The sequence below is a fragment of the Protomyctophum parallelum genome (genome assembly GCF_964188405.1).
Source record: "Protomyctophum parallelum genome assembly, chromosome: 18".
Taxonomy (NCBI): Eukaryota; Metazoa; Chordata; class Actinopteri; order Myctophiformes; family Myctophidae; genus Protomyctophum; species Protomyctophum parallelum.
In genome coordinates, this window is record NC_139716.1 from 2,912,780 (window position 1) to 2,940,191 (window position 27,412).

Consider the following 27,412-nt stretch of genomic DNA (forward strand, 5'->3'; position numbering starts at 1 on the left):
GAAGCGTGGGTCATGACCGAAAGAATAAGGTCGCGAATACGTGGCCGAAATGAGTTTTCTTCGACGGGTGGCTGGCATCTCCCTTAAGAGTTAGGAATTTCAGTCACGCAAGAGAGACTGGGAGTAGAGTCGTTGCTTCTTCGTCTGGAAACGAGCCAGCTTAGGTGGTTCGGGCATCTGGTTAGGATGCCTCTCGGGCGTCTCCCTAGGGAGGTCCTCGAGGCACGGCCCACTGGTAGGAGACCCCCGGGCAGACCGAGCCGCAGATGGAGGGATCACACTGACTCACTGGCCTTGGAACGCCTCGAGATCTCCCAGGAGGAAGTCACTAATGTTGCTCTGGAAAGGGATGTCTGGAGTTCTCTGGTGGAGCTGTTGCCCCTGTGACCCGACTAAGGATAAGCGGTTGAAGATGGGGCTAAATATGTATTTCTTTACAGCATTTTATGTTGATTAATTTTTTATTATGATTTACTATAGTCTCATCCGGCCACTAAAGATCATGGGAACTACTGGTGTGAAGGAGGAAATGAAAAAGTGACATATTGAGCCTATACAACACACAGTATGGGAGCTTCCCAGACAGTACCTCTACCTCCACACCAGTAGATCCCATGATCTTTTGTGGCCAGATGTAATTTCCTGGGGTCTAGTAGGATTATAGTAAATAATAAAATCTTGTAAAGAAATACATATTTATCCCCATGTTCGAATGCCCCCCCCCCTGTCAAAAATCACTAAAATGGAGAGAATAAGGTATTTCCTGAGAAACAGGGAGAGACAGTTTGATAAGGTTTGGCTGCCCCTTGTCCATTACGTGAGTAGAAACGATTAATAGACAGGATACCATTGATATGGTTGACTGTACGCCATTTTCTTTTCAGATGTTTTCCATGAGCTTTCTATCATCTTATATAGTATGCAGTGTCACTGAGCAGTATGGGTGGGAGGGTTAAGGGATTTCTTTCTCTTTTTTGTCTTGTTTATTTTTTTCTTTCATTTTGTTTAATAAAAAAAAAAAAATCATATCATAATGTTTGTAATAATTTATAATCTGTTCAATAAAAACATATTTGACAAAAGAAATCACTAAAATGGCTAAAACCAAAGAAAGCAGCAAATGAAAAATAAATTAACACTCATCTTTTACTTTCTCTAATAACAACCTAAAACATGAACCTTGGTTGAAAAAGACTAAAGTTGTCCTTTAAATACCAGTAATAACAACTGACTCTGACATTTGTTTTTGTGGCTTGCAGGGCACGGCAACTTGTGGGGCCGGGAGCAAGAAAGCTTTTTCAGGGACACAAGCAGCGTCCTAGCAGCAGAAAACATGTATTTAATTTAAACATGTGGCATCTTAAACTACAGTATTACTACAGTAGTACTACAGCGTGCTAGCAGCAGAAATCATGTATTTCATATTTCATTTCAGCATCTTAAACTAGATGTTTTTTAAAAATACTTTTTTGTCCTCTCTCTATAATTAGCATTTTTTTTGTGCTGTCAATACAAACAGTGTAGCAGTGTTCTGATACCGATACAGCCGTGTGTGTGTGTGTGTGTGTGTGTGTGTGTGTGTGTGTGTGTGTGTGTGTGTGTGTGTGTGTGTGTGTGTGTGTGTGTGCGTGTGTGTGTGTGCGCGCGCGTGCGTGCGTGCGGCCGTGCGTTTGTGGGATGGTGTGTCTGTGGGATGATGCTTCAAAGTAGATCAGACCATTTCTCAGAAATCCCCTGACACAACTGAAAGTGAAAGTGCGCAGCTGACCTTGACTCCGTGTCTATGATTGATTAAATGTTCAGTGTTCCTTACACAACACCACTCGAGTCAGAGGTCAAAGGTTTTTATAACCTTTATTATTTATATTTTATAGTCGTTTCCACACCTAGACATATAGGGCTGGGACGCAAATCGGTGACCTATTTGTACTCTATATATAGCCACTAAACTATGGCTGCTCAAGTTTCAACATGCTTTATTATTATGTAGCCTAACCTGTCTAATGTAATCTCTCAAGACTGATTCAGAGCTGGGTGATGGGGCCTTTTTCATACATTAAAGTAAATTCAAACAATATAAAAAAAAAAGATTTAAACTAATGCAACTTTGATGCGGAAGTGAAAAATAGCCAATCTACAAGCTCACCACGCGTTGCGGAGAGCAACGTGTTGTGAGCTTGGCTATTTTCACCGGTTTGGAAACCACTACCCTAAATTAACTCAAAATATGGGTTGTCCTTGAGTCATGTTTGTATGTCGAGGACCACAACGAGAAAAAAATAAAAATAAATAAACTAAACCACATGGGTGGACCACATTGTAGCCCTCCTGCCCACACACCATTACCTTTGTTGTAGCTTCCTCCCCCGTGACTGCATCAGTCGACCACCTTCTGGGTAAGATGCGACCTCTTCCTCTCCACCACGTCGTCACTAAAGGTCTCATAATGAATTGTCTGCCAGTCAGTCAGTGAGCAGCAGCAACACAGGATGGAGGAAACATCGCTCTACCTTCTAGTCTGTTAGTAGAAACACTCAATTATACTCAATTATCGTATACTCACATAGGGCTTTGCAGTCCCGCCCCCTTTCAGAGCGACGAGGGCACCAGTAAATAATTCCCCATTAATTTTCCCCCATAGACGTTTCAAAAAGTCTTAATTAACCAACTCGAATACTTGGAGAGAATTTAAATGGAAAGTAATATCATGATTTTTCAGGACGCCTCAAATAGTGGCCAAAATGGGTCCAAATCACTGGAATAGACGCTGGAGGGGCTGCGGAGCACATATTGGGAATCAGACTCATATATTTTGGACATGCCCCAAATTGAGACTATTCTGGAGAGAGGTTTCTGAATAGAAGCACTAACAGAACTTTTCGGTCAAAACATCCCAGAGGATCCCATAGTAATGTTGTTATAGGAATGTTGCCGGAAGGTCTGGAGGGTAGAGCCAAAATATATTTATTGCATGTGCTGCTCACAGCGGCCATCAAATGCATTACAATTAAATGGCTAAAACCAGCCCCACCAACAAGTATGTGGGTGGAAAGAATATGGGACATTTACCAGATGGAACAAATGACATAATGCCCTGAGGCTTCAACCAAACATATTTAGTAAAAGGTGGAGTCCTGTACTGCCTCTACTAATGAGGTAGAAAGTTTCGGAATCCCGAGTAACAACTCACCAAATACACTTCTCCCCAGACCTTCTGGTGTACTCATACGCTTTCCTCCATCTCCAGTCATTTCTGTCCTCCATATTGTTTATTTCCCAGTGTTGTTGGCGCTCGGTTGCTTTTTCCTCGCCATATACTTTTTATTTATTTTATTTCCTTGTTGTTTAGTTTTTTTTGGTGTGAATACTTGTAAATTCATGTGAAGTTGTTTGTGTATATGAATATATAATGTAATGTGAAAGTATGAAACAGCTGAGGTTGTGAAAAAAAAAAATCAGTTGTAAGAAAAATGTATACCGTATATGCGTGCGTGCGTGCGTGCCTCACTGCCTGCCTTCCTGCACGAGTGCGAGTGTGTGTTCTGAAAACCACCTGGACATCAGTACGTTTTATGCTCTCTCTCTCTCTCTCTCTCTCTCTCTCTCTCTCTCTCTCTCTCTCTCTCTCTCTCTCTCTCTAGTTATTTTCATGGTGAGTGTCTCAGCAGAATTTCCAAACAGTGGTGATGACATGAGAGGTAAGTCTGTTTGGCTTCTACTGACCTGATGATCCAATTATCCACAACACTGAAATCAGGGAATAACAAGCAATATATATGTTTTTAACACACAGTACCTGCATCCTCCTATATCTCTGTCTCTGTCCCACAGCCTCTCTCAGACCCAGGCCTGACAGATCTCAGTTCTTTAAATATGAGTCTGTCTTTCTGAGCTGTGAGGACGGACTGTCTGACTCTGCTGTGTGGAGACTGAAGAGGACCAGCATCCACAACATCACCTCAGAGTGTAGTGACGGTCGCTGGGGGAGGATGAACAACACAGGATGCTTTGTCAGGTCCATGCAAACGTTTGACAGTGGAGCTTACTGGTGCGAGTCTTCAAAGGGGAAGAGCAACCCAGCGCATTTCACTGTGACTGGTATACGTTCAGCAAGTCATCAACTTTGTTCTGTTTATTTCAGTTGTCTGTTGTACGGGTCACTGTGTGCCTTTGTTGTATTGTCTTGTATTGTATTGTATCTGTATGCTGCAGGGCGGGTCCTTGGGGTCCAAGACAAATGTCTCCCTCGGGAGACAAAATAAAGAAACCTTGAACCTTGTTCAAGAGTATTTCATGTTAAACCTCATGTTGGGATATAGTGTTGCTCAGAGTGATGTAACCTCAGTCTAATGTTCTTCTATTCGGATGTTATTTATATCATTGTTCAGCTGGAGATGTGATCCTGGAGGGCCCTGCACTTCCTGTGATGGAAGGAAGTGATGTCACTCTGCACTGCCCGTACAAATTCAATAAAACTGCTAGACCATCCTCTGACCGTCCAGCTGATTTCTATAAAGACGGATCCCTCATCGGCACTGAGTCTATAGGACAGATCACCATCCACAGTGTTTACAAGTCTGATGAAGGACTCTACAAGTGTCACATCTCTGACCTCGGAGAGTCACCACGGAGCTGGATGGATGTGACAGGTGAGATTGTTGTACTTTTGTATCACAAACCCAGACTTTATTTTACGTGTATATGAGGAGTGATAAGAGTACTGAGAGGTTTTTCTGATTGGTCAACTGTTGTATAACCCCTAGGGCTGATAAAATAGACTTGACCATGGCCAATGATCGCAAGTGGCAAGGCAAGGTCAACTGACATAATGACCTCTCTGCTTCACCCTCTGAGAGTTTAGATCATCACAACTAAAGACCTTTCAGTTTGTCACTGCCTTTGATTGAGTTAGCCTACTTTTATCTTTTCTTTCTCTTGTACTGCAACTGTATAATTGTATATCTGTACATGTAATTTATAGTAATAATGTCCCTGCATGTGTTTGCTTGATGTTCTGTGTAAATCACATTGAATTGCCTTGTTGTTGAAATGAGCTATACAAATGAAACAAATGCCTTAGCTATATTAGATTAACCAACTAAAACCAGGAATGCAGGCCTGGGCCATGGCTCAGCAGTCCAGGCACCCTGGCTGGTAATCCTGTCTGGCAGTGAACCACGGGTTCAACTCCTTTTTGCCGCCGTCTCTCTCCCCATTTCCTGTCAGCCTACTGTCTATCCCTCTTATAAATAATATAAAATAAAGGCGAAAGCCACAAACAAAGCGAGACAAGATGTTGCGAGACAAGATGTTGAAAAAAACATGCTAGAAAATGCCCATAGGATTATGAATTAGAGGGTTCAATTCAGACGCTAATTTCTCGTCCTAATCTGAATTAATAAGGCTAAGGATATCCAAAAGTTTATTTTTGTTACATTTAAAATAGATTCACAGCTCCTAAACGTGTGGGTATCTAAAGAATATGGGTCTCATTCTGCTTCAGATTCTATTCAATCTCTGGCCTCCAAAGACAACGCCCTGCCTCCATATCTCTATCCTCTGGTGTGTGCTGGAGTCTCCATCCTCCTGCTGATTCTGGGTCTGTGTCTCTGGAAGGAGTGCCGTGGTACGTCACGTAGGTTCAGACATTTACAGAAGCTGTAAAGAGTCTACAGGATGTGATGTAGTAGCCCATAGTTATTATTCCTATTGTCATTGAGACGAGTATCACTGTAGAACAGGGGTTCTCAACCCGTGGGTCGCGACCCCCTCAGGGGGTCGCCAAATTATGTTGGGGGGGTCCCCAAATTATTTTCAAAATATATATATATATATTTTTAAATGGAAATGAAGAGTTTACATAGTACATGCATACACCTTCCCTAAAGATTATATTTGGTTTCAGTATGTATTTATGTTGTATTGTCTATAATTGTATTATTAAGGTTATTGTAGCAGTCACATTATATTGGGGGTCGGGAGGGGGCGGGGCGGGGGTCGTAGAAGGACAGAAATACTCTGGCATTGTCCATGCTGTGAAGTAGTTTTTGTACTTTATCATCAGTGTTGTTTTTGTCGACCTTTTTTCACAGACGAAAACTAAATGAAAACTAAAAACTAAGTGTAAATGTATTGACAATTTCGTCAACAGACTAGACTAGAAATGTTAGGAAGGGACTAGTGAATAAGAGATCCAGTATAAGTCATTTTACACTTGGTTGCATGCTGAAAATAGCTGATCTACAAGCCCACAACACGTCGCAGCGCAACGCGTTGTGAGCTTGTAGATCTACTATTTTCAGCAAGTGTAAAAACTGTCATTACAACATCAGCATCAACAGCATCAAGGCCCGCCAACATACAATTTAGTCGACTAAATCAACTGTAGATTTAGTCGACTAAAATCTTATGACATTAATTCGACTAAAACTAGACTAACACTAAAACATTCCAGGTGACTAAAATGTGACAAAAACTAAATGAAAACTATTCAAGAGACTATGACTAAAACTAAATTTGCTGCCAAAAGCAACAGTGTTCATCATGTTTGAACTCTGTCATATCTGTCGATCGATCTGTCCCTGATCTTTTCAGGAGCGTTCATGTCCAATGTCAATGTAGCATAATGGTTACATCTATAGGGAAGGTTTACCATAAACAACTCACTGTGTGAGCCTAAAAACACATGTAGTCAAAATAGTGCTTTATTGTTTTCCCTGCAATATGTTTTGCCTTGTTTACCCCGTGTGTGTCTTTATATTGTGGACATACATCCCGTTTGAATCCTGTACTGTTAACCCATTTAGACCCATGAGACCAGATTCTACTAAATGTCTTAATCTAAATCATGACAGTTTTCTGAAAAACCATATGTTTCTATGTCAGCCGTTCTCAAAGTTTTCCATGTCAAGGACCCCAAAAACTATATGTAATTGGCCACCGACCCCCATCTGAAAATATGTTGTTCCAGGGACCCCCTCCCCCAGATAAGATTTGAGTTAAAAACGTTCGCCATGAAAGAATATATTCAAAGATTTGCACTCTGTGCCGTGCTGTGAGCTTGTAGATCTGCTATTTTTCAATAGCTAAAGCATAAGATAACGCTTAAAACACCAGAGTTCCCGTCCTGAATGGGTTAAAAAATAAGAAAAGAAAAGGGGAAAAGAAAATTATAAATCTATGTGACCATGTCATGAATTTCTTCAAAAATAACGTGCAAAACCTTCAAATCTATCCTAAAACAGAGAGGCAACCTGTGCAGGATACAGTATGTTCTATTCTCTTAGTTTTAGTTCATATTATTCCAGCAGCAGCGTTCTGGCAATTTGGAGCCTATTGATGTTTGTTTATTAACACATGTTAAAACACTGATAATCTGTAACCTGTGCAATCGGTCTATATCTACAGCCTGTGCAATTTACTGTTCACAGCTTCACACTGACAATACTGCTCACACTTGATCTGGCCTTACACTGTATTGATTAGTCACTGTTGGGCAGTCTCCATATTCAAACTTTTAATTATTTCATAAATGAATGCCCTCCTAGTTGATCATACCACAGCATCGCACAAAAGCATCAAAAGTAGCAGATCTCTGCGACGTGTCTCCAGCTTGTAGATCTGCTACTTTTGAATTTGAATCCTGAAAAGTAACAGTCTTGGACATATGAGGTTTCCACCCCGACAGAGACTATATAGTCAGAGGCCTTATTATCGGATATCGTTGCCCTAAAAAGGGACAAGACAAAATGTGGTATCATTTTGTTCGTCTGACATCCAGGAGTGCTAAATTGTGTGATAGCAGTTTCAGAAGGGCAGCTGAATATGATTTTAGGGGTATAATCGGATTATGCAAAACCATATAATTCATTGTTATCTAAACTCAGAAATTATTCACTTTAATCCACATTTCTGATGTTTGTACCATGGATGGGCATGACCAACATCATAATAGAACAACAGACATGCTGAATTATACTTCTTGTAGCCATACCGGGAAAGTCCACAATACCTGCCTCTCTGAAACAGGGTACATCTTAAACTTCTGAATGATACGTCCCTCCGTCTTTTCATGGGTTTATGAGGATGTAGAAACCATTTAGACATTACTTTGAAGAGTCAGGAACCCCAGCACACAACGCAACTCAGGAAAACATGTAATAAACGAGTAAATGAGGACCACACGCAACTAGACTTAACTTAGAGATAGCAATTCAGTTAGCAATTCAGTGGATGCGCACAGCCCCTGCACCAGATGTAGTCCTTGAGTTTTTGGCCTGTAAATGTGCACAAGTCTCAGCAATGGTTTGAGATGTACAGACCTCTGCAAACTCTAGAACTGTACAAACCAAGCACCTGAGGAAGATTCAATGCCTACAGTTGAACAGGACAGCTCTGATGAGGAAGAGGTTCCATAGTTTAATACACCATTGACATCTATAGACGTAATTTGGTGTTTTCAGTGTTTACGATAGAGGGCGCTCTTCCACAACCTGTGCAACGTTAATCTATGGCTTCCGAATCAGAGGTAGACAGGAGCGAATGTGATCAAAACCAATCCAAGACATGTGTAGTATTATAGGACATTTTGGATCCAAAATGACCCTGACATTGACCTTTGACACATGACCCTGAACTTGAATTGCTTCAGTCACCTCTTAAAATCAACTCAGCACCCCAGAAAATGCATACTTTGATGTCAGAATCATCCAAATTGGCCCATTCTTCGTTGAGTTATGCCTTTGACTATATACAATTTTTTCATCATATATCAGATATAAGTAATCAGCTGCCATTTTGACATTGCTATCACATCATTTCATAAACTACAGACATGTAACAATACAAAAATCACATTGTCGCTTTATCCCTTTTTATGGCAACAATATCCGATAATAAGGCCTCTGGCCTAAAGACTAATTGTGGATTTTCCCGGTATGGCTACAAGAAGTATAATTCAGCATGTCTGTTGTTCTATTATGATGTTGGTCATGCCCATCCATGGTACAAACATCAGAAATGTGGATTAAAGTGAATAATTTTGGAGTTTAGATAACAATGAATGATATGGTTTTGCATAATCAGATTATACCCCTAAAATCATATTCAGCTGCCCTTCTGAAACTGCTATCACACAATTTAGCACTCCTGGATGTCAGACGAACAAAATGATACCACATTATGTCTTGTCCCTTTTTAGGGCAACGATATCTCACCCGGCCCAAGGACTAATATACTGTGTGTGTGTGTGTGTGTGTGTGTGTGTGTGTGTGTGTGTGTGTGTGTGTGTGTGTGTGTGTGTGTGCGCGTGCGTGTTGCAGGCTGTAGAACAGACAGACAGAGTGAAGATGTGACGTATGCTGAGAGTGACACAGACAGCTAACCACAAGAGGAGAGGTATAGAGTCACTCTCATCAACACACTGACATCACTCTTATAAACATTCATCCTAACACCTCATCTACGCAACAGGCAAGGAGTGAGTGTTGCGATAAAAACTGTCCTGATATGGAGCGTCGGTCACTGCGTTGCGACATATAGCCTGAACCAATCAAATAAACAATATAGCGTGTAGATCTCAACCAGTGTGGGGCCGCGGAACCTCGCTCAAACACAGACTCTGCGAGCGAATATAAGAGGGGCTGACAGCGTTGCTGCACGCCCACGGTACGTCAGGACACTCTCATTGGAAAACATGTATTCTAATGAGATTTTGTCGTCCGCTCGCTCACATCGCTGGCAGTGTAGATGAGAGGTGTAAGGGCTCTGTCCAAAACTCACACCAATTGGTACACATCATGTCTTGACTCATGTGATAAACATAATATATCATTCAGAAAAAATCATATTCCATTCCAATGGTTATGGTTGGTTTAAAAGGTTTGTGGGAGTTGACCATGAGAAAGAAAAGAAAAAGAGGCAAAACTCATGATGTGTGTCCCACATTGAGGGGCCTGTAAACAACACGGAGCTAAAAGTGACTTCACTTTCAACTTGCTGTTCACCTCTGCCTCAACACATGGGCTAAATGTCCATGTAAACCTTTTAGTTTCTTATTCACCAAATTAGGTACAAAATGGTCTCATTAAACATGTAAACTGGATTCTGATGTTCTATGCTGTTCGCCTGTAAGTGACTTCAGAGATGTGTGGGCGTTGCGGGTTCTCTTTCTTACATAAAACATCATCATAAATGCAACATGCCTGCCTAGAAAACCCATCCTGCTTTCTGTGTGGTGTTTGCATACGTTCTCCCGCCGTGTCCCCTAGGGTATAGGTATACCCTCACAAAAACATGCAGTGATCCTGGAGGTGGTTGCACCACCAGGACGTAAGTTCTGTCTTAAGTTGTGGAGTAAAGTCCTTACTAGAGGCTTAGTAACTACTAGGTAGTTTGTAACTAGTGGCTTACTAAATTGAGTTGCACCACGACTGTTTAAGGCATAACGTAACTAGTAGTGCTACTGTTCCTAAAATAATGTATAGTCGCATAAAATGATGTCATAGCTCCCGGATCCAATGAAAACGAGCGGTTTCTACACTAGGAAGTAAACGTTATCTTGTCAACAAAGAACAGCCCTCTGCAACACGCCGTCTCGTCTGCTGCCTGCATCTTCAAAAGCTTCTGTAAGTACCATTAACTGATGTTGAATTATAGAATAAAACTAATACAATAACGTCTTATACCGTTACGCCGCAGCATTGACCAAATTTAAAACATTTCCCACTCGCGCTATGTTAACATAGCGTCGCGGCGGGGTTTTCTCTGTCATAAATAGAATGATGGGGCAGCCGCATTACCGCGTGGATTTAGTTTTTGCAGTTTGGTTCATAATATCTAATATCGAATTTTCTCATCACAGACCAAGATGGCAGAGAAAGAGAAACGCAACAGAAAGAAGAACTTCAGTCATGAAGAGATTATGATACTGCTCGAGGGTTACAAGGAGAACCAGTCTGTTCCTGAAAGTAAATTCAACTCATATGTTACAAATAAGAAAAAGAACGATGCATGGAACAGGATAGTAGATGCAATAAATGCGAAGGGGTGTGAACAACGAGAGCTAAAAGAGATCAGGAAAAAATGGAGCGATCTTAAAACCCAAGCAGTGGAAGACAATCCAAGGACGACAAACTTCCCCACTGGTGGTGGTCCAAAACCGGACCCAGGGCCATATTCCACTATAATCATTGACATCATCGGAGAAGATTCTGCTACTGTAGTTGGGGTTTCAGGAGGAGGGGTAGAGAGTGGAAGAAGGGTTGCTGCACCACCTAAACGGTCCGAACACACAGCTCCACCACCAACCCAAGGTAATCAGTTAATGTATGATAAAAGATCCAATTGAATAATATATTTAAATGGTAATTTTGTTTATGAAATGATCCAGTTGAAATTATATATTAATGAGCATTTTGTTACTCAAACACCTTAGTGCAGGAATCATAAATCATGACAGTTTTCTGAAATACCTATGTTTCGGCGTGCTCAATATTACAGACACAATACAGACACTATCTGTTTTGCAATTGGGTCCTACATCTCCTGAGTCGCACCGTGAAGGTGGCTATAGTGGAAGGGTCTCTATTTACCAGTCAGTGTGCCTTTTTTTCCCTTTTTTGCAGAGCGGAACGTTTAAAAGAAATCACACCTGTGTGAACTGAGTGGTGCAACCCCCCCCCCCCCTCTCTCTCATCCCCTCTCTCTCTCTCTCTCTCTCTCTCTCTCATTAGCAGGCAACAGTGCAGCACTATCTCTCTCTCTCTGTTTCTGGCACAACAGTGCCCCTAATGGTACTCATAGTCATACTATGACTAACATGGACATAGTCACATAGTCACATGGACATAGTCACATATCACATAGGTGAACACAGACATTGCTGTTCCTTGGAGTGGTTGCACCACTCAAACATGAGAATAGTTTAAGTTGTTTTAGAGAAATGCACATGATGTGAGCTGCAGACCAAACATGAAAAATTGTCTCAAGATTGCTGGCTCAGATCTCTGCAGCAGCTTCTTCAAATTAGAACCAGCTTCATGCAGCCTAAATCAAGAAGGCAACGACATTGTTTTCTGTATTTTAGGTGCCCTTCTTACCTGAAGCAGTACTTGGCCCTACTTCTACTTCATCATATCTACTTAGACATCTACAATACCCTCACTTTAAAGTACCAAAACTAGTTTGTGGTTGGTCTTTCCTCTACAAAGCCCCATTGGAATAAATCTTCCTTATCTCTAGATCAGCGTTAGGACTTCTCTACATTCACGTCTTCATTCAACTTGTTTATGCTTCTAAACTGACAGTAGCAGTAATGACATATTCACTGATGTATTTGCACTGTGCCCTTCTTTCCTCTGTTGGTGGGGCTGGTGGGAGAGGGTGAGCAAGTTGTCTGTGTATAGCCTATATTATGTATCTATTTGTTATGTGTATCTTTGTACTCTCATGTTTCTGACAGATCTATATAATTATACCGTCCGTAAAGATAGTTTAGAAAGAAAGTACATCTTCTTCCGAAATATCATTTGGAAAAGTTAAACTTTCATATATCCTCGATTTATTGTGCATATAAGTCAAAATATTACTGTACATTTTAAAATCTTGATGATTGTGGCATAATGCTCATTAATATCAAAAACCCATATTTCAAAATATTAGAACATTACACAAGACCACTCACAAAAGGAGGATTTAGAATACAGAAATCTTGGCCATCTGAAAAAGTATGTTAACTGGGCTACTTTTGAACAAATGTCTTCATCAATGGGGTGTGGCATGGAGTTGATCTGTGGCACTGTTGAGGTGGTGCTTACAATGTTTTACTTTGATCTATTTGACAACAATAATATGAATGTGTACAACTTAAACATATGAGGGAAATGTTTCACCAAGAGGCTGCTCTATTTTCTGTAGAAAAGGCACTCTAGGTGGAGCTTTAACTTCATTACAGCAAGACAGTGTGAGCAAACCATTACTGGTTGCTTCACTGTATTGTCACCGTTGTGTGTGCATCAGACCCACTGCAAAATGGGCAGGGGTGAGGTGAGGCCAAGAAGTCAGGCCAAGAAGTAGCCTGGCCAGTTTGTTTTGGGAAGTCTGGAGCCTTGTTTTAAGGGCCTTAGAGGTGCTGTGAAGTGAAGTAGAGAAAATATTGTGAATATAGAGAGTTTGTACAGTAAATTAAGAAAATGCTCAAAGGAAATGCTTAAACCTCTGCTTCTCTGCCACATCACATAGTGACACAAATAAAGCAACTAAAGGTCCAGTGAGTGAATAAGATTTTGTTGATGAATGTTGTGATGACAAAATATTCCATCATCTACAAAACTTGTAGAAATTGTTGGAAAGGAGAATTTGCATCTCCATGAAACTTGTCAACATACTGAAGCACAATGTACTCTAAAAATCACACCCGTGTGAACTGAGTGGTGCAACTCCCCCCCCTCTCTCTGTCTCTCTCTCTCTCTCTCATTAGCAGGCAACATTACTCTCTCTCTCTCTCTCTCTCTCTCTCTCTCTCTCTCTGTTTCTGGCACAACAGCGCCCCTACTGGTACTAATAGTCATACTGGTGCTCATTAACCAACACATAGGTGAACTAACACATAGGTAAGTGAACACAGACATTGCTGTTCCATGTTATCTACAGTACATGGTGTTGATCCACTGACAGTGAAAACTTAAGACTGGTTTCATCACAGTCATCTTTTTACAGTACATTGTGCTTCAGTATGTTGACAAGCTTCATGGATATGCTAATTTTCCTTTCCAGCTCGAATTGGCACCTGCCCACAGAGCCAAAACTACTAGTAACTGGTGTACTGACCATGGTATTACTATTACTGTGCTTAACTGACCAGCCAACTGGCCTGACCTGAACGCTACAGATAATCTACTGTAGGTTGTATTGTCAAAAGTAAAGTGTGAGACATAAGACTCAACAATACAAATGCAAATAAAAATGTCTTTCACCCTCAATTGTGTGGGCTAGCTGTGTCTTCTATAAATCAAAATGACAATATATGAATTCTACACTGCAGTTGAAAAAATAGACACTAGATGGCAATAAAGAACTTTACAACAGCAGGGGTTTCCTCACCTGCAGCAAGCCATGCACCAGCATTACTGACTTATTTCTACTCACACCTTTCGATCTAGCATACAACATTGATGCATGTGTGACGGGAGCCGGTTAAGTCACAAGAAACACAGTAGTAGATTAAAGTGCACTAATTAAAGTGCGGTGTGCGTTATACTGTGAGACTCATCAGTTAAAAATGTAGCCGAACTACGCCACCCTTGGATTAAAAAGAGTAAAGGGAACTCTTAAAAACAATAAAAAGGACACCCAGGTACGATATTAAAACAAGTTAAAAAGAGCATATAAATTAAAGGAAAACTAGGGAAAGACCGATACTGAGACAGGATGTTGGGGCTTTACAAATGTAATTGTATTTCCTTATACAGGGAGCACTCTAAAATGGCCAATAGAAAATACAATGATTAAAACGCCCTAAACCTAACTAAAAATCCTAAATAACTAAACTAAATTCTAAAAAAATAAACACTTAACCAAAATAAACAAAACAACTTTAAAATATGGTTTCCCACAAAGTGCAATCTTCAATACTGTCTGTGCAAATATACAATTTGGTGGTTTACAAGGCCTACGGCTATATGGATGGGAGCGACAGGTCGGTCTACAGTGCGTCAATACTACATATACAGGTAGCCTACTCACAGGCTAGCTCACTGCAGCTGCAGTACAAGCTTGAATTATCCTCTTTCAATCTGCCGAGCTTGTTTTTCATAAAAATCCCCCGTAGACATGTTATGAGCTACTTTCTGTCCCAAATATTCCAAGAGTGACATTCCGAGCCGCCACTTTGTAATTCTGCGACAGGCCGTTAAACAAGACGTGAGGGGGAGGGCATGTTTAATAGCATGCCGTGCGTGACGGGGTGGCGCGCTGTGTCGGCCTCTTCTTTGGGTGTCTTACCTGCGTGTGCCTGCGTGTGCACACCTGGTGCACACGCAGTATCGCAATCTGCTGTTTGCAAATAGAATAGGCCTGCTAAAAAGAAAATAAAACTAACGGTGGAGCTGCCTGTATCAACCATCATGTGACATAATAATAATTCATAACACCTGTGGTTGCACCGATGTCAGACTATAATTGATGTCACACCCAACACATGCACCCTCTTTCTATTCCTGACATATTTCGGAAGGGACAAGATGTCACACTCACAGTTAATAGATTATATTGTTTTCCCTTTCCCCCTGAAAGAGGAACAAAAAAATGGTGCTTTTAGATCTGTTAGACCAACAGAACGTATTTGCAATTTTACCAACAGGCTTTGGTAAATCAGCTTGTTTTGGTCTCTTTGGAGGACTGATGGACAAGGTAAATGTTGAATACATACTAAGACAGAGTAAAAAAAAACAATAATGACATTAGCACACACTTGACTATACCATGCATCTGTATAATTATTAGAATAGACTTTTTTGTGACAATTCATTTTATTCATTTTTTACATCTGAGCAACCCATTTGAATCAGCAATTTGGTTTACAGTGTATATGGACATAGATATTTATTGCCTTCATATCTGCAGAACACATGCATGTAGAATATACATTGTACTCTGCTGAAATACATATTATATTATAACTCAGAAAGAACCAGATAAGAAGCACTATGTGCTTGTAATAAGCCCCCTAAAATCCCTAATGATGGACCAAGTCCATCAATGGGAACAATATGGAGTCACTGCTGGGGCCATCATCAAGGACACTCTCAAGCGTGAGTATCACTTCTGGCATACTGACAAAATGAATTAAATAAAAAAACATTATTATATCATAATATATATATATATATATATATATATATATATATATATATATATATATATATATATATATATATATTCATTAATTTTTTTAAATCCGGGAGCCTTATTTGTTTTTCACATTGGCCTATTCTAATTGGTAACACTGTTAACAAAACAGTCCACCAAAAATGGTAGGCTACATTTCACATCTTTACTGTAATTGTATTTGTGCAAAACTGTGTACTCTACAGCACTGTACATTGGATGTTTTCTACCTAAAGGCATCCAAAATGGAGAGTGTCAATTAATATTCACCTCTCCTGAAATGCTTTTGGAAGACCGTTGGATCGATTGGGTGGCATCTATTCAACAAGACATTTCTCTGCTTGTCTTTGATGAAGTCCACTGCCTCACAACATGGTAAGTTGATAACAGCCAGTTATCTGGGTATAGTATTGTTCAGTTCAGTCTATAAAGCAAAATGTATACTAATTTATATTTCACATTTCAGGGGTAAATCTTTCCGAGAGGACTATTTAAAAGTACCCAAACTAAGGAGTGTTGTAAATGCACCAGTCCTTATGTTGACTGCCACTGCCACCGTGGAGATGGTGAAAGAAATCTTGGAAAGATTACGTTTAGATCCGCCAGTGACCGTAAAGATTGTTGCTGTTGTTCCAGATCGGTATGTTATATTCCCTAGTATCAATAACAGTTGTCAGTACTTTAAACAATCTGCCGTTAGGCAATATAACACTGAGAACAATAATAATGACAGACTCAGTTCTTTCCATGCTCTCGTCTATGGGCCTTTATCAAAGAGGCCGACTAAGGTGATACAGGGCAAGTGGTCATTATGGTATGGTGGATTTTGATTGTAAGTGGCAGTAATAACCGCAATACTGTGGTTGTGTAAGGCATACCGCAATATTAAATTTATAACTGCAACTTTTTTGAGGTATCACTCAATACCACGATACCATTATGATTTCTTACCACAATAACAAAACATCCATACCATCTATGGCGGTGCTACAGCAGTGTCCATTTCTGGCATGGAACTTATGGAAGGCCCTTTTTATGCCATTTCCTGAGTCCGCAGATGTAGCGATAAAGACGTGGGGTGGCAGTGGAGAGGTGGGTGGCATTGTTGGTAGGATGGCGATGGGGGTGGCAACCCCAGTGGAGAAGAGGGTAGCATTGATGAGAGTCAAGCTAAAAGGAAAAAAAGGGAAATATGTATCATGTATTTATTATTATTCTTTTTTTGTTGGTGACAACTGTCAATTAGGCTTGGGCAATATATCGATATTACCGTTTACCGCGATATTTGAAATCAATATCTGTAATATCGCGGAGTTCATAAATAATACCGAAACCGAATATTATCGTCATGTAAATATATTTTATATATTTTTTTTTTTTTTTTTAATAAACGTCTAAATTACTGTATGTGTGTGTCTGTGTGATGAATTTACGAGTATTTCATTTTAAACAACTATAATTTGCCTAATAACTTAGTGTCACTGTCCATGCGTTGACTGGCACTGACGGTGAATTACGGCGACGAGGCGACAGCAGCTTTATTGTCGGACCGCCTCCGCCCAGGAAAGCACAGGAACCATGGCGCCGGTGAAGCGAGTAACGAGTCCTAGTAAATTAGTTAAAAAAAAATCATCTGGAAATACAACTGCTGTTTGGCAGCATTTCGGTTTCCAGCCGAATGAAAAAGGTGATGAACCAGAAAACCTTGATGTCGTTGTTTGCAAGCTTTGTATGCGAGACGTGAAAGCAAAATGCGGAAATACAACAAACTTGAAAGTGCACCTGCAGAAGAATCATCCCGCAGTGTATGCCAGACTCATCGAGACAGACTCCCCAACAACAAAGCCCAAAGCTAAGCAACCTGCTGCTGCACAAGCACAACCATTAATTCAAAATTCTATTTCGAAAATGAGAAAATATGAACGGGATGGTCGCCGTTGGAAAGAATGCACCCGCGCTGTGGCAAAATACCTGGTAAAAGAGATGCGTCCTTTCAATACGGTGGAGAAAAAGTCATTCAAGAATATGCTGAACACACTTGATCCCCAGTATGAGCTGCCTGGACGCAAATTATTTTCAAAGAAAGAAATCCCTACAATGTACAACGAGGTCAAATGTGAAGTCCAAAAGCTTGTGGCAGGAGCCGACAACTATGCATTGACTACTGATATGTGGTCATCCAGAAATATGGCACCGTATATGTCATTGACGTTTCACACAATTACACCTGAGTGGAAACTTGTGTCCCGAAGTCTCCAGACCAGCTATCTCCCAGAAAACCATACGGCGGAAAATATAGCAAATGCACTCAAAGAGTCACTGGAGAATTGGGAGCTTGATGCAGACAAATTGACGGCCATAACCACAGACAACGGTGCCAACATCGTCGCCGCCATCAGGGATCTGAAATGGCCATGGATAAATTGCTTCGGGCATAATCTTAATTTAGCTGTTAACAACACACTGAATCAGCAGAAAGAGACAGTGAAGGCTCGACTGATCAATGTCCGTTGCATCGCCGCTCTCTTTTCACACAGTTGGATCCGCAAGAGAGAACTAGCCAAGCATCAGTCGTCCAATGGGAAAAAAACACAGGCTCTAAAAACGGTAATAAAATAAATATATCCCATTAAGTATAATAGAATGTTATGAAATGAATGTTGGCAAGGCATTATTAAGCAAGCATTTTTAGCCCCTCCTAATATACACAGGTTTAATGTTTGTCTATGGCTATATTAATTCTAAATGTGTGTGTGTTTGTTTTGTTTTTTACACACAGGACTGCGCCACACGCTGGGGTTCTAAACTTGATATGGTAGAGCGCTTCCTGGCGCACACAGATTCGATCATACCAGTCCTGGCAGCCGACAAAAGAACCCAGCTGAAACTCAACTGGTCAGACGTCGACGTCCTAACGGCTGTTTTCAAGGCACTGAAACCAGTCGGAGACTTCACTGATATTTTATCTGCCGAAGACTACGTGACCAGCTCTGCTCTCCTTCCCATGCTCAAGTTATGCAGAGAGAAGACGCTGAAACCAGAGGCGGAGGATGTTGCTTTGACCATGGACATAAAGAAAGGCATCCTGACAAAGCTCGAGGCAAAATATGGTTTAGAAGTGCTCGAGTTTGCTCACAAATGCACATTCCTTGATCCTCGTTATCGTGGGGGCTATGAGAGCAGGGATTCCGCTTTGGAGGACACAAAGCACCATTTGGAGATCGAGATTGTGAGTCTAGAGAGGCGAGCGGACGAGGAGATCCAGCAAGACAACAACGCAGGCAGAGCAGCCACAGGAGGCGATGAAGCCGGCGAGGCCGCAGAAGAGCCTGCTCTTCCTCCCCCGCCCCCCCCCCCCCAGAAAAAGGCAAGACAGTCTTTGGGCAGCCTCCTCCAGCAGGTAACGGATGAAGGACGTGATGTCGCCACCACGGTGGAGGAGCGAGCAGCTGCGGAGTTGTTCAAATATGTCCAGGAGAAGGTGATCCACGGCGACAAAGATCCGCTAATGTGGTGGAAAGATTATGGCCAGACACATTTCCCAATGATGTCGCGCTTGGCCCGCAAGTATTTGTGTGCGTGCGCCACTAGTGTGCCATCCGAACGTGTATTCAGCACGGCTGGGAATGTTGTTACCCCGTCGCGTTCTCTGCTCAAACCAGATATGGTAAATATGCTGGTCTTTCTGGCAAAAAACGGCTGAGCTAAATAAGTATAGGCCTAGCTTTCATTAGAATTATTTTTTCATTTTGTTTTCTTTTAAGATGAGCGGCCAGCCAGCCATTGTGTTTTATTAGGCTGCAGGAGAAGGGCCTGTGCCGCGGCCTGTTGCAGGCACTGTAGCAGGCAGCCTGTAAGAGGCTATATACTGTTTTATTTTATTATTAAGTAAAGTAGCCAAAGTGACTGAAGGCTAGGCTTAATTAAGATGTTTGACATTATTATGAGCAAGGTATAGTATTTTCCTGACAACTTACTGTGATACTATTTTGCATTGTTTTATATTTTTTTTATTTAGCTAAACAGATGGCTAAGCTGAGTTTATTTCGTTATGTTCTTGACTTGCACTAAGGCTACAGTATACGCTACTGTATTTGCACTCTATAGTCATTTGATTGTATTGTTGGCATTATAATTGCATTTTACAGTTTTATTTTAAGAGTTTTCTTGTTTCTTGTTGTTCTTCTTGTTTATTGTTCTTGCAATAAGGCTACAGCCTAGTACAGAGTATAAGCTACTATATATTTGCACTCGTATGTCTTAAGGTCATTTAATGATTGTTTACAAAATTACAACTTACAAGACGATGTTTGTATAAGTTTAACGAGGTTATACAGGTCTGAGGCCTACTGTGTTTTGATTGGTCATAGACTATAATCACACTCGCGCACAGTATTTGCACTGCTATGAAGAGTTACATTTTTGAACTCAGGTCGAGAGGTTTCATAATGTAATAAATATTATCTTGGTTGGTACATCATACATTTGTCCTTGACTCTTATATATAATATATATATATTAAAATGTTTTTGTCGCGCTGTGACACCACTATAACACTGTCCGGAGGCCTTTACATTGCCCGCTGCTGACATCTAGTGGCCAAAACAAGAAACGGCACTCTATGGGGAAATTCAGCCCGTCACTGTGATATTTTTAATGTTTTATTAATAATCGATAATACCGATTACCGCGGTATTAATCACGTTATCAATATCGATATCAAAAAATCAATATCGCCCAAGCCTACTGTCAATACCAATTCCTGTACTTACATTTTTCAGGCCAAACATCCACTTATCAGTGGAAAAATGTAAATCCAAATCCTTCACACGGGTGGTTGCCTGGCTTCTTGAAAGTCTTAGGGAATCAAAAACAAGTGCAGAAAAATGATTGTGTACTGCAGGTTAGTGAATTAAGTTAATAATGCATCATTCATGTGCTCTCAATTAACCGCAACTATTCAACAAGTCTATCCTAGTGCTGAAACTTATTTATAACACATTTGAGGCTCCAGATAAATGATGGATTAATACAAATAAATAACCTGTAAGCAAATTCAATATATTGTTCACTTTTTCCTACAGGACAATAAAAGAGGGCACAGATGTATATGGCGAAATGATGACAGAGCTCAATGCAGATGCTTGGTGTGAGACCGGGTGCACTGTTGACATGTACCATGGCCAGACTGACATCAAGACCCAAAAATAAATCTTGGCAGATTTCACTGGGGCCAACAGCACAATCCGCTGTGTTATAGCAACAGTGGCATTTGGATTAGGGGTCGAGGTGAATGATGTTCAGCATATAGTGCATTGGGGACCAGCATCAAACATTCCCATTTATTGGCAGGAGGTGGGCAGAGGTGCAAGGGATGGCAAGCCAGGAAAGGCTAAGATGTACGTATATCCGAGTTCCCTCACCAAAAGATACGTTGACAATGGCATGTTCGATTACATCGAAAAAAGGACGCAATGCTTGAGAAAGACTATCCTGGACTATTTCTTCCTGGACTCCATGGACAGGGAGACAGCTACCCAAACCTGCAACAGGAAAGGATGCTGTGTGGTCTGTGATGCTCTAATGGTCTAAGTTTTGGTTATTTTCATTTGAAGTTTGAAACTTAAAAGATTATTTGATTTGACATTTGTAAATGCTTGTTTTGATTTGTATGCTGTTGTAGATCAGCTACTTTGATTATTATAAGATATTTAATGTGGCCTTTTTCTGTTCAGGCCAGGTTTTTCCTTTTAGTTCATGAAACCCCATGAATGATGATGATGAACACGATGGTGAGCTAAGTCCCAGAACGACAACCTGTTTTCTGTCCTACCTGGACGGTAGGATCTCTGATTCACTCAAACACACACTCCCTCCCCCCCCCCCCCACCCCCCTCTTATATCCAGTGGCGGAACAACACTGGGCCGGGCCGGGGTGTGAGACAGCACGACCGGGCCTCACCGAACATGACTCCCAACAGCACCCCCCCCCCCCCCCCCATCGGGAAAAAACATTGTTATTTATGCTATATACCTATTATTGATCGCGTCTGTGTCTGTGACATTGCGCAGCAGTGCACACACGAGAGAGAGAGAGAGAGAGAGACGTAGAGAGAGAGAGGTGCCACTGCTGCGTAAAATAAATATTACTATCACCACTAGTAATTCAATGCCAAAGAGAAAAGGTGTTTTGGTCTGGGTCTGTAGGAGCTGCTCTGCTGCATGGGAGTTCACATAGTGATGGAACAGGTCAGTCTTCAGAAGAAAAAAAAAGATATCGCTGGCAACCAAAATCAATTCTCCGCATCGCAAAAATAAATCTATAGGCCTAGTTTCATTCGTGACATTAGACTCAGCCAATATGCACAACGCAGCGCATGAGATTGCAGATCTTTGAATTTTCGGTTTGCACTGAGCGCACTCACCATGTGAATCACCAGGTCCTCACAAGTATAATGTACACCGCCAGGCTCCACAAGGTTCTCAGCGCAATGGCGCGTCGATAAAAGTTGGGATTTTATAGTGGCATTATTCAGGCAATACTCAACAGATTGTTATAATTCCAAGTGATCTATAATCTGTGAAGTTTATATTTTCATTTGGGTGTAAGTAATGTTTTTATATGACTTATCAAACATGGTAGCCTATATTTAATGTCCACTGAGCTGTGGTGCGCTTGCCTAGATTCTCAATTAGGGATTTTCCCAGCGGTCATTTTCACTCTCGTGTAGCGAGCCTACAACCTTTATTCAAATAGGGTATTTTAAAATGCAACCATACTATATAACTATATACAACTATATATTATTGATCGCGTCTGTGTCTGTGACATTGCGCAGCAGTGCACACACGAGAGAGAGAGAGAGAGAGAGAGAGAGAGAGAGAGAGAGAGAGAGAGACGTAGAGAGAGAGAGGTGCTGCGTGTTAAAAAATAAATAGGCTACTTATCTTTGTGTTCTGTTTCACCTTTGCTGAGTGATCGCACACAGGGAAAAGCAACAAGAAGGGGTTTAGAATCGAAACAGTCCGTTGTGGAATCACACAGAGTGATTAGCCTACTAATGAGTGACAGGTCTTGGCTGGACCCTGGCTGGACCGCTTACAGCGACTCTCTCTCGCGGTAAATTCTCATCAGACAGACATGATATTTTGTTAAAGTGTAGGCTATTATAGGCTATATAGGCTCTGTATCTGGTTAATTCAAGATTCAAGATTGCTGTTCGGAGTTTAGTAAATGAAGCCCTCCGAAAGGCTAAGAACAGGCAGCACACACGGGCATGACTCGTGTTAGTCGATTTATTGATGCAAAAGACCACAGGTCATAAACCTGGAAGAAAACAAAATAAAAAGGCATTACAATAATATACTTTTGAATATAATGCAACAATTAAACAAATAAGCGTCACAATATGTTATTGTAGTTGACTCTCACAAAATATCATATAGCTGAATATTCACCCAGAATATACCTGCTAAAATATAATTGTAACATAATCTTACAGCACCTCTCATTAATGATAGAAAACTGTAATATAAAGAAAACCGGCATCATGTATACATTCCTATATACACATGAGTAGCCTACATATAACCAAACCACACATATACTGTGTATCCACTAACATATATATATATGCACAAAGTAAACACTGTTACTACAGCGAGCTGGATACAACAAGCATAAACTGCATTTCCCAGAATGCAAATCACCAACGTGCCTTGCGCAGATCGCACGCAGCACGCACACACGATACTACAACATCACCATGGCAACAGCTAGCACAACTAGTATGTTGATACTGACGCGACTCTTTTATGGATGTGCAAAACACCACCACACAATAACACAGCCCACAGGACTTCTCTACCACCCACCACGCTACGGTCCGCTAAGCGTCCCGACAAAGCAACCTGTCAAACAGCCAGCGCTGGTCACAGCTAAACATTAGCATTTGCTACATAACAAACACTCACTGCTTTCCGTGCGCTGCTCGCTCAATACAAAACAAGTAAGTAAATAAGTAAGTAAGTAAGTAAATAAGTAAGTAAGTAATGCTACTGCACAAAAGCTATAGCAAACATTAGGCTATGCTATTATTTACACACTACAGTTCAAAGCTGCTAACTTACCAACGGGCTGTGTGCTCCTGATGACATATCGTTGTCGAGTGCAATGAGTGACACTCAACCCAACCCCTCATATGGTCGCAGTCGCACAGTCGCGCATGCGCAAACACTTCCATAATCATGACCATACTGACACACGTCTCGAGCATAATGTAATGAAATTAGAGTTATGAAAAGTATTAAATAGACAATAAAGAAGTAAATATATTTAACACCCCACAGTTCACATTATTTATGAATGAACTTTTTTAACCTATAAATATTACTTATGTTCTTAAGCCAAAACTCAAAAGAACCGAACACCTCCCACTTGGCCGACTGATCCAGATCCAAGGAGGCCACTTAAACAGTCACATGAGTCTCTCACAAATGGAATGTCAACTTAGTCCATCCTTGTAGGCATATATGTAAAGAAATTAAGAAACTGAAAATGTCTTTCAAAGTTAGTTATCCTTAGCTGAAAAGGCTCACTAAGGAGGTAGGTCCCACCACCTTGCCTCCTTACTGAGTGCGAGTTTGCCCCACAGCTCAGCCGCCTCCCAGGGTTGCCCAAAAATAAAGTTCAGAGAGTTCTTTGGGCACCCATGGCGAGGACTTTCATACCTCCAGCTGGTCTTCAGCAGGTATCAGCACGACCAGTCTCCGCACATCTCTGCGTAGGATGATGGTCGAAGGCAGGGTAGAGTCTTTAGCCCGGGTTCTGGATACAAGAGGTGCAGGAGAGGCCATACAGGTCGCCACGTCAGCATCCCGAACCACTCCAGCCTCGTCCGGATACGTGACGATGATTCTGCCGAGCCGGAACTGCCCCCTCAGGGCGTTCTGGTCTGCGATCCAGACCAGATCTCCAACCTTGAGACTTCTTTCTGCTCGATGCCACTTGTGCCGGATAAACAAGTTCGGTCCCGCCAGCTCACTCCATTTCGACCAGAACTTGTCCACCCCAGCCTGGACAGCCCTCAGTCTGCGCCAAGGGTGGGTTTCCACGTCGATCCCGTGCATGTCTCCTCCTTGTCCGGTCCGCCCCAGGATAAGAGAGTTAGGAGTCAAGTACTCTACTGTTTCCTCTTGCTCCTGTGCCACAGCGTCGATGGGTCGCTCGTTAGTCAAGTTGGCTGCTGAGTAGAGAAGTGTCTGGAACTCCCCCCAGGTGTAGCAGCTGGTTGTTCCGCCGAGGCTACTGAGCGCTCTTTTGATAAGTTTGACAGCTGCCTCTGCTGCTCCATTCCTGTGAGGCGAGTCCGCAGGATGGAACTCCCACTGCCATTCAGTGCCATTTTTTGCTGCTATGCTCTCGACTGACGCCTTCTGTAGACAGGCAAGATGCTTGTGCAGTTCTTTCAGGGCAGGCTTGGCGCCCACGAAATTTGTGCCTCTGTCAGACCATAACTTCCGGGGATGCCCCCTCAGCGCGGTGAATCTGGAGTAGGCCTGAAGGAAGCTCTCAGAAGACAGGTCGTCGACAAGGTCAGCGTGGACTGCCCTGGAAGCCATGCAGCAATACACGACTCCCCAGACCTTTTTCTTGGTCCGTTTCTTTACAGCATCCATCACCTCGAAAGGGCCGAAAAGGTCCAATGTGGTATACTGGAACGGGTTTGCTCTGTTAGTACGCTCATGAGGAAGGTCGCTCATTACTTGCTGACATAGCCTTGCTCTCTGCTTCTTGCAAGTGATGCACTCGTTGATAACCTTCTTGACTATCCTCCGGCCTTCTATGACCCATATGCCGTGTTGAGACCCATGAAAAAGTGCTTAGAAAATGAGTTTCGTTCCCATGTCAAGCGAACTACGCATTCAATGCATTTTTTCATAGATAATACCCTTCTAGACTTTGGGTAAAAAGTTCTACTCATAAAAACCTGCTGTTTTTTTTTTATAGCCATAAATGTATAAACAGTTTATAACCAAAAAACGAAAATCGTGTGCTGCTGTTTTTGCTTGTAAAATGTGTTTTTGGCAACATTTTTTTTTTCTCAAATGTCAAATGCATATACATAACATCTGACATAAGTATTGGTGCCTTTAGTTTACTCATATGTGAATTTATATCATGAAATGTAGCATATTTGTTAAAGAATATGCTTCAACTTAAGTGTTTGCCACACAGTACAATGAAACCTACACAGTAAATTGTGCCAAGAGCTTATGTTTCATACATAGAAAATGTCTCATCCTACTGTGTAATGAAAGGTAGAAAAGAAAATCAGGGCACCTTGGACCAAAATGGCAGAAAATCTATCCAAATGTTACCACGCCCCCTAAATTGCAATAATGCAAAAAACGCACAAGACTAAAAATTAGGTACTAGAGGTCAGAATGATTACAACATAATTGTATGAAACATTTATTTATTTACAAGTACCGCAAAGTGTCACAGCATCTGTCATTTGTACACCCCCCCCCCCCTGCCAAGAAAATATATGAAAATACAAAATAGCATACAAATGCCTCACAATAAAACCTTCTGTTGGCTGTGTAAGTAGTCTGTGCTGTTTGCATTTATGCATTGCATTTAAATGGATGTAGGTAGTGTGGCAATTCTTTAACATCTTAATAATTCCTGAACAAAACAAGTAGTAGGCCTACATGGTAACATGTTGGGTTACTCATCCCTATCACTTTCATCAGTCATCATCCCATGTACCTCTTTCTTCTGTTTCTTTTGACACATTTTCAGTCCTGGCAGTGACATAAATCAGTGCAAGACAGTTTTGCAGACATACATGAACATCTTTCAGTCTCACATTTGCTTTTTTTTTTTACAATTACAGTGGACTACCTGCAACACACTATCAGGGGCAGGATTTCTAGTCATCCATGTTACTGTTAACTCCCCATCCTCCATGCCCCATCCACTGCCAATGGGTGAAGGAGCACACATCCTACTAGTCAGAGAACGTCTCATCACTGCTGCTTGGTAGTTTGCCCTTTTGCAATGTTGGTGGAGAGCATCACTTGTTGGGGGAATGGACAGTTCTGGCAAAGCTGATGATGCCGTACAGAATGATTTGTACCTTGCATCATTCACGTTTTTGGCAGATGATTGGCCATACAGGTAGCACACATATTTGCTCAGTGTGTTGAAAGTTGACTGGTCAAGGTTAAAACAACAACATGAAAGTCCTGTGAAGAATTTCATTTTGCTGTCATCAAATTCTGAAGGATCAAGAGTACGATGTTTCAACTCACTTTCTAATTTGTTGACTTTATCCCTGTGATTGACATTCAGCATTTAAAGATTTAATCTGTTCATGTAATGAGGCAATGTCATTTTGTGTTTCCTCTGTCTGGACCCCAATGCCTGGGACTTCAACAACAGTCTGTACCTCTGCTGTACTTCGATCAGTGATGGAGGTGAAACCAAATAACCTTGGCACGTAGTCAGGATGTAGAGGAT